This window comes from Melanerpes formicivorus, unplaced genomic scaffold (genome assembly GCF_026170545.1).
Source record: "Melanerpes formicivorus ecotype bairdi unplaced genomic scaffold, bMelFor1.0.p_v2 SCAF_10, whole genome shotgun sequence".
Taxonomy (NCBI): Eukaryota; Metazoa; Chordata; class Aves; order Piciformes; family Picidae; genus Melanerpes; species Melanerpes formicivorus.
The window spans coordinates 18,540,764-18,549,192 of record NW_027142362.1 but is presented as its reverse complement, the minus strand read 5'-3'; positions in this window follow the sequence as shown (position 1 = coordinate 18,549,192).

The window sequence follows — 8,429 nt, the reverse complement described above, 5'->3', positions numbered from 1 at the left end:
TGGTTTTAAAGGAATCATGCAGCATACCTGGGTCCTCTGAGATTCCCTAGTTCTTCACATGCCAGTTCTGCCTTCTGCCATACTTTCAGTGTAGAAGGAGGAACATAAAGATTTGGGCTAGGTGACCTTTAAATATCCCTTCCAACCCAGAGCATTCTATGACTGTGTAAAGAATTTGTAGGCAAATTCACTCAGATCAGTTCTTGTAGTGCATTTTTCATAAACTCTTAAAAAGCATGTATTAATCAAATTAATATCTTTGTTTAGAACTTCATTTCATAAATGAAAATCAAATTCAGACTAATGATACAACCTTGAAAGATTCATGGGTCTTACCTTAATATGCAGACTTCAAAATGTGTTTATCCCACAGTGAGTTGAACAACATGAGTGCTATCCTGTGCCAGGCCCACTGCAGTTGACATTTCACTACATATAAAAACTCTGCCTACCAAACCTTTGCACAAGCAGTTCAAAATAAAAATAAACCCAGGAAGAATGCAAAAAAATTTCCCTCTGAAACACATGACTTGTAAGACCATCTACCTGGCAGATGTAGCACCTCAGCAAATCATTTAATAGGCTGGTTAAGTTTGCGCTTTAAAAAGAAGGGAAGAACGTAGCTGTCAGAGCTGCACTGCTTCTGCACTGTGGGTCATGTAGCCATGTTAAAAGCTCCCTCAGCAGTCAAAACATATTTATTCCTGAACCAAATAGTTAACACACCCAGTACTGCAGTGGTGCAGATCTGTACCTTCAATTGACAAGAGAACAGTAGTCTCATGCAACCCTCTGGATATTCTAATAGCAAGAGCCGTAAGATAAAAAGGAGTTGTAAATACTGCATAGCTGCACATGCTATTTTGTACAGATTTTGCAGCCACTTCCAAATTAACAACTGTTCTCAGCTGAAATTCTTTGGCTTCTTTGTGGCTAACCTAAGCAGAACACACAGTTAGATTGATGAGACTGACTTGTTTAATCCCAAAGCAGCACATTTAGGTGAAACCTGAAGAGACTTTTTTGTACTGACACTGTCATCTCTGGAGGAAAAGCAGCTTGTGGGTCAATAGAGCTGTCACTGAAGCCTGTTCTAGTTTTTTTATTAATAAGCAGTATTAATTTTTTGCATGCAAGCATGTAAGTAATTAAGTTTGTTTCCTGCCTTCTCCAGTGAAGATATTTCACATTCCAACATACTTATCAGAGAAATGCATTCTTTTCCATTTAAATGTTTTCTACCAGCCCAAACAGACAAACTGAGAAGGTAAAATGTTGTACAGATTGTACGTACCTTCGGATTGGTTTCAGTTTTGAGCTGTAACTTTCTGTACTGGCAAAACCTTCAGAAGGCTTGCTTTAGAGCAGCCTTGGTCTCTGCAGGAGGGATGGCAGCTGTCTGTCACTCTCTCTCTGTTCATGTTGAGCAATCAGCTAGCTTTCTACTCCTTTCCTGTTTTGAACTCAAGTTATTCTCTGCACACTGTGATGGCTGCTCATTATTGTGTTAATGACTTCTTTAACAGTAGTAGCATTAAAAAAATAAACCTTAGTGTTGAGGATCTGTTTTATAATTATTTGTGGTTGGACTTATCACTACGGACTTTTGTTCTGTTTTCTTAAAGTTTAAAGGGTTTGTGAGCACTAGCTGCTACCATGCAGGACACAGCAATGAAAGTTATTTACCTCAAGTAGATGTGTTTACTGAAGGGTTATTTCAAACAGTAATGAAAGCACTGCTTCGTGCTAAATCAGCTGCTTTTAATGTATTTTTCTGATTCACTAAAGGAAGAGAGCTCTGCTTTTAGAATTCAAACTATGCTTCTGACCTGGAAAAGCAAGTCTTAGCTTGCCTGGCAGAAACAAATCTCTTCATGACAGCCATTCCCTTTCACTCAATCAACAGCATTTTTTTTTTTGAAGTCAAGTACTTTGCCTTACATTTTATTTAAAGCTATAAGATGACACTTGAAAGGAAAAAAAAATACATCAGTGTAGACAGTTGTATTTAATCACGAATTTGTGACATTCTTTTCTGTGGCAAGGCATCATTTGTTCCCCAGCTAGTACTTTAGCTGAGCCTAATTAGGTAATTAACTTCAGATCATTCAGAACTTAAAATTGTGGTTTATGTTAGTTTTTGCTAAAACAAGGATTATATGTTTTAAAGCAGAGTCACAGATTTTCCTGCCATTTCATAGAATCCTTGCTTTTCATTGAAGTTATACAGGTTTTGAAGCGTTCCTGATACCTGTAGTACTAGAATGCTGATTTCTGTCAGTGAACTTTATTTTTAAATTAATTCTGATGGGCCCTTTCAGAAGTGACATGATGTTGAATGAAGAGGAGACTCGACGTTTTGCAGCTTGCAGATTTGCCATAGGAACCTGTTCTTCAAGGATTTTTACAGTAAGTTTAGATGGTGCTTCATTAGATTCATTCAAACTTCCAGAATTATTCCCCAGGATTCTCAGGGACATAAATAAGGTGTGACAGCCTCCCCTGTTCCTTGGCAGAGGCCAGGCAATTAATCCAAAACCATGGGACTGTTTGTGTTCGGAGTCATTAAAGTGGAAAAAGCACATAATAGTGGGAAACAATGAAGCAGGATAGATGAAGCCTTTTGACACTATTCCTAGGAAAATTTCCCTGAGGACTTCTGGCAGATTCCATCTTTCATAGCTGTTTCTGTCTTTTGGCAAGACAGCCCAAGCTCTGAAGTGATTATTCATGTTGGTCAGTTCTGGATGATGTCAGGGGCATGCACTGTTAGTATTTCCTACAGTGTTTTCTAGCATGGTTGCAGTCTGGGGAACATTATTGTAGACCTGGCAGCTGTGATCATTTCAAGCACCTTCTCATCTTTAATAGGTTCAAAATCTCTCTTGATGCTGTAATAGATGTTGGTAGTCTGCTTATGCTAGCAATGTTGTGCTGACAAAGCTGAACTCATCATAGTAGCGTTGCGTTGAGATGTGGCTTTTTAATCTGTTAAGTGTATATAAAACCAAGGAGAGTGTAGCTGGGCTCAGATGAAATTGCAGCTCTCTGACTTTTAAGTAGGTTAAACTGTGCTTGAAGATAGTTACCATAACCTGAGAACAGAAAGTAAAATTACCATCTTTAATGTCTGACTATGCTTTACAGCCCTTGTTTTGACTCAGATTGCATGATCTTGGGATAAAGAGGCAGTTGGCTATCAAGCAAAGCATCAGGAAGTCCCTGAGAGGCTGAGGAAATTCAGTGAAGCACAGTTAACACACGTAGTGACTGTTGGTATATCCTGTGACTGTTCCATTCAGGGTAGGAGGCCCAGTTTATTCATGCTGCCAAAGCCAGTAGATGGGATTTGGCAACTGTGTTTCATTTATGTTTATGTATGTATCTAGGCAACATCTCCAAGCCGTAGCTAGATAATTACTTCTGTGAGGCACGCTGAAAAACCAAAGTGCTAGTGATTCATGTTCCAGCTTAGAAATCAAATTGGGCTGCAGACACTGTTAATACTCTTGATGTCAGAGAAGTTAAATCTTTGTGCTTAGGTACATGTGCATCTGAATTGCTGATACATCATTTGTTCATGATGCATATTCCACAGTGAGTTTCTGTGCCACTTGAATACATACACCTCTCTGACTTACTCTGTTTAACATGCCAAACAGAAGGAAAGACAATGCAGCAGCCTGGACTGTCATGAGGCCTGCTGCACCTTTGAAGCTGCTGGCCCATATTGTTACCTGTGCCAGCAGGATCTTGGTTCCTTCTGAGTGTCTTGACAAAGCGTAGATGATTCCATGTTGTTTTCTGTTAACAGTAAACAGCTGGTACAGTGGGATTCCACCATGGTGACTCAAACTTGACAGCTTTCGGCAATTGATAGTGACTTTAATTAGGCTCTATATATGCCCTGAAACAGCTTTCTTTGTAACTAGCCTTTATGCATAATTACAGGAGATTTGGGGTTTGTGTGTTTTTCCCACAACTGAGTCTTGTAACTATAGTATTAGCTAATATTTTGGTTATTTACTCCTTTGTATTGTTTTAGATCCCAAGTTACCCAGACATCTGGCTCTTTGTGGAGGCAAAGAATCCACTCCTTATGCCTATAGGCTTAGAGTAAAAGAATCCACTGAGATTGTGAAATGAAAAGATGAGGATGATGTTATTACACTGGTGATGAGAAAAACATTTGAAAATAAATTGAAGTCTGAACAAGAGTTATGTTCTGATATGTGAAAGTGGTAGAGAAGGGATACTGAAGAGCATACAGAAATTAATTTGCAAATACAGAGTTGAGAAGCAGCTGAAGACAAATCTAGTAATAAAGCAATCTCACTGTAAGATATACAGTCTAGGTGTCAAGTTCTTAAGTTGGATGTCCTATTAATAAGTATACTACCTCTCTGTACTCCAACTGAACCAGCAAATGCCTCCTACATTACCTATTTTAAGGTTTCATTTGTAAAATACATAACAAAATACTAGAGGCCTGGCTAGCACACAAGATTATTCCAGAGATAAGTCTAGCTCTTTAAAAGGGGTTAATGTAAATGAAATTCTGAGTAGAGAATAACATTTGTGCAGGAATGTGCATGTAATGTAGGAATGAGATTACACAGAATAGAATTGATCCGAGGGCTTAGGTTGTTAGGTGGAGCACCTAACAAGATGTCTGGTTCTCTGGTATTTATTAGATAAAAGATGACATTGGTATTCTGGTATTCAGTCATTGTTTTCAAAAGCACACATTGGGATTACAGTTCTGTAAGATTTAGAGTAAATCACTATGGATGTTAAAAAACCCCTGTTGCATTTCCCTGTGCCCCAACTCCCTGCTCAAAAAACCCAAACAAAACAACTGCAAAACAAGTTAAGCATTTGGAGTGTTTACAGTTTTACTAGTGTGGTCTAGGTGTGCATTAGGGAGTCCTTCCTCCTTTTTTCTGTAGCTGTAGATACAATAACTTGCCAAGTTGTTACCCTGGGAACCCAGCTAGCATAACTTCTAAGTTATGCTTAACTTTCTCAGTAACCTGTGATTACTGTAATTACTAGTAACAAATCTATGTGTATTTGTATCATGGTAATTTCCAAATTAGACCAAATAATCAAGGTGCAAAAATAGTACCCAGAGGTCTGCTTGATCACATATGTTAATCTGAATGGAATTTCTGTTACCCTCTTGCAACATAACAGAGTCGGGGAAATCACACTACGCAGGGACTCAGCCACACCTAAACCAGAAGGTCCTTTGTTGTGATTCTCCCTCCATTTTTTTTTCTTTTGTCTTGAAGAAAGAAGTTTAAGTGAGCCATACATATTGACAGAATTCTAGTCTTCGTAATTCCAGTGTTAATGCAGTGTTGATTCTTTGTAGACAGCATCCTGAAAGAGGTGGAGTAAGATCTGTGTAGGTGAAAGAGCCAAACTGTCAGAGGCAGAAGTGAGAGGAAAATCTCTGGGGAGCTGGAGTGACCTGATGTGCACTAATGTTATTGCAAAGATAAAGTTTGTGTTGGGATGAAGTTAAAGCACATCAAACTTCCAGTAGTGTAACATAAAAAGAAGGTAATGACAAAAAATCAAAGGTTTTGGTGAGGTGGAAGACATTGCTATGTTGAATTGAAAGGGGGTGTGTGTGAAGATAAAATTAATATAAAGCAGTAAGAAAACAATGTGAAAGTTAGCAGTGGTAATGTCATTGAGTCTGAGAGGATGGAATAAATGGATTAACAGCATGTCCATAGAGTTTAGGGTGAATCATGGTCACAGTGAGCTGTCAGAAGAATAAGAAGTAAGTACAATTATGTTTGGATTTCCATCCACTGGACTCTGGGGAGTGCCAGTCAATAAAAGTGTTTCCTCTCTGATTTTTGTGGTAAGCATGCAGGAAGACAGAGATCACAAAGAGGTAATTGCAGCTGAAGTGGTTGCCAGTTATTGACCTTCTCTGCTGATACTTTAAGGGAATGTGGGGACTAAGCAATGTGCAAACAAATTGAAAACTTTCTTGGCACTGCCTTACTTGCAGACTACTTGCGGGTGTGTCTTCCAGTGAACAATATGTGCCTGCCTTGCAGACACTGGGCTTGTGGTGAGTACAGTCCTTGTCCCAGTCTTTTATCCAGCATAATGCTAACAGTAGTTACTTTAACGTAGTGTACAGGAGCAGTGGTGCTGTACAAACCTTCCAAGCTTCAGGTAAATATTCAGAACCCCTATGATTTAGATGCTTATTTTTTGTTTTCAGAAGTGATTGAGGCATTGGCTGCTGTTCTCTGAATGGATGAATTTCCTTTCCCTGTTTGGCAGATAACAGAAGCCTTTCCTATTTCCATAGTCTGACTGTGGCCTTCTTTGATTAATTGATTTTGCAGAGTTTTTTCTTAAAGGTATGAAGGGTATATCATATTTCCATGGGCATGATCACCAGGGCTTGGTATTAGAGGATGGTTAGTACTTCTGCTAAAAGTGTTAATGTGTGGTCTACTGTTCATACTACTGAAGAGTCCCAGCTGGTGGTACAAGTGCCTTTGATGTCAATTGACCTAGATAAGCACAAAGCAATTGAAGGAATTCATCATATGTTCGAGTACTATGTATCTTCATGAATCTGAATATGGTTGCTCGCTCTTTTCCCTGTTGTCAGTCTTTTTTTTCTTTTGAAATCACTTCAGCAGTCTCTGAAGCTTATGTAAGTTTGAAAAGGTTGTCTATTTTAACTGAGGTGCATGTATGACTCTGAAATTGAATAATTTATTATTAAGTTGGGTATTAGAATATTTCTGAAGCTGTAGAGTTGCTGGGAAGTCTCTTCTATGCTGCAGATCATGTGGCTGTGATGATAATGGTTCACTTCAAAGCTTTTTCCAAATTGTTCATGTGAAAATCTAGTTAGCCAAAATTATCACTGGTATATCAGCTACTTCAAGTTTGAAGATGTATGGGGTTATTAAAAAGAGAGCAGTTTTCTAAGGAAATGGAAATAATTCAGCAGCATGCTACTCAGCAGATTTTGTGCAAGAACACAACATATATATTGCATGTTGGCAATATATTACATATGTGAAGCACTTTTTTTAGCTGAGAGTCTTGTGGTTACACTTTCCAGTTTTTGCTTTAAGAATGCTTGAGAAGAGATAGGGGTTAAAAAAAACTATCCCTGAGGGATTGTGCAATCCCATAGTAGGCAAAGTGGTTGTCTGGCTTTTGCTCATTTGCTTATCCGTCTTTAAAGCCCCTAGTGAATACTGCAATGCAGAATGGCTGTTACTTTTAAGACACTGTTTCTGATCTGTGAATCACCTTTCCAAGTTGCCAGTGATTATTTTTTTTCTAAGAAACCTGAAAAGCAGGGGGAGATTATCTGTTTAACTGTTAGTGACACTGGTTGAAGTGAGATACCCAGGGTTCAGTTGGTTTTGGTTTTGTGGTGGTGTTTTTTTGTTTGGTTGGGTTTTTTTAAAGTAGGAGAATCAAAACCTTTCTCCATGACATCATACTCTTAAAAGGACTAGCTAAAGGTATGCATCTGTGGGGGAAACTCCACAAATTACAGGATAACTGTATGCTTTTGGAATGGGGAACACTTAGTTTTTTTCTAAAGTTCTTGAGAGTGATCACTACGCTGCTGTCATAAAACAGCATTTAAGGTGATCTGACCAAAGATGTTCTTTGCGTTTTTTAACAGTATCTTGCTTTTGTTACCAGTGTAATGTAGGGGCTTCAATGATTTATGTATTTTTTAATCAGACTAGCAGCAGTTTCGCTCCCCCCATTGTGGGTGTGGTATGTCTGTTGGGGTTATCTGAGCATGATTCAGCGGGCCTCAGAGCAGAGATCGTGCCCCGTTTACTACTTACGGCAGTCGTCATTTAGACTTCTCACAGCTGAACTCTACGCTCTGATTGTTGGTGCGAAGCAGGCTTGGCTATAGCTGCAGGCTATAGGGAGCTCGGTTTCCCGTGTATGAGCCCAGAAAGGGAGGGTGCAGTTCTGACTCGGTGGCCGCGAGTGCCCAACTCGGGGAACTGTGGGGGTTAGGGCTCCGGGCCGCCGCGGTGCAGCCAGGGCTGTGCCCTGCCCGCCTGGCAATGAGGTGGCCCTCCCCGAGCACCATCACAGGCACGGTCTGCAGCTACAACCTGCTGTCCTAGTAATGCAGGAGTTGAGGACCGGGCTACGGGGCTGCCTTTCCCGGGGGCAGCGCGGTGGGGACAGCTTTCCCCGCACCTGAAAGGTGGGCAGCTCTGCGGAGAGCGGTGCTCGGGGGCGAGGGCTGAGCACCAGAACCTCAGGGTGCTGTTCCTGGCGCCGTTTCCACAACCTCGGGAGCGCCCTGGGCGGCCCCAAGGGATGGGGACAGGGCTCTGCGGGACACGGATGTGGAGGGAGCGGCTGCTCCTGCCCTGCCCATGCCCATGCCCACC